The following is a 1,028-nucleotide window of genomic DNA, read 5'->3' as shown; positions in this document are numbered from 1 at the left end:
TGTCATGATCATTAGAGAAAAAGCAAAAGCGGAGACACTTGTCAACTTCAACGTCCTAGGAACTCGGGGTATTACTTCTCTTAGCATTTTCTTGAAAGGAAGAAGAAAGGAAAAAAAAAATGTGAACAAAATAAATAGAGAGACGAAATATCTTAGAGTAGAAGAACGGTAAATAGGTTCAGGAGAGTGCTTGGAAGTGGGAATTACTCTTATGGTAGACTAAGGACGACATAGGAATCCCATACTTAGGAAAGTTTAGTTGACAAGAGAGGATATCTAGAGTAGCCTAGATTCGATTCTACTCCCATAAGTTGAGCAGTGGACATGTAGCTAGATCTTGAAACTCATCATAGACCGATTTCTAACTCACCGTCCTTCTCAGACTTTGTGTTTCATTGATTTTATTTGCTCGAGGACGAGCAAAGATTTAAGTCTGGGGGGATTTGATGGCTCGGATTTTATCTGGATTTTATACGAGTATGTCTTTGGTTTCTAAACGGTTTCCATACATTCTTAGGCATTTTTAGAGCCATTCTAGGGTTTCGGATCTATTTCTCGACTTTGGCAGGAACCCCGGACATAATGCACAAATTCGGCGCGAATCGGAGAATACAGTTCATCTGGTCCGCCCCTGACCAACTACGGTCCGGCGGACCAGGAGAGTGCCACAAGTCCGCCCCCAGCGCTGAGCCAAGCTCGGACCAGACGAAAGAGAAGGTCTGGTCCGGCTGACCAGATCTGGTCAGCCGGACCAGACCTTCTCTTTCGTCTGGTCCGAGCTTGGCTCAGCGCTGGGGGCGGACTTGTGGCACTCTCCTGGTCCGCCGGACCGTAGTTGGTCAGGGGCGGACCAGATGAACTGTATTCTCCGATTCGCGCCGAATTTGTGCATTATGTCCGGGGTTCCTGCCAAAGTCGAGAAATAGATCCGAAACCCTAGAATGGCTCTAAAAATGCCTAAGAATGTATGGAAACCGTTTAGAAACCAAAGACATACTCGAATAAAATCCAGATAAAATCCGAGCCAT

Source organism: Tarenaya hassleriana, unplaced genomic scaffold (genome assembly GCF_000463585.1).
Source record: "Tarenaya hassleriana unplaced genomic scaffold, ASM46358v1 Cleome104, whole genome shotgun sequence".
NCBI classification, from domain to species: Eukaryota; Viridiplantae; Streptophyta; class Magnoliopsida; order Brassicales; family Cleomaceae; genus Tarenaya; species Tarenaya hassleriana.
The sequence above is the reverse complement of the archived record's forward strand: the minus strand, read 5'-3'. Positions refer to the sequence as shown.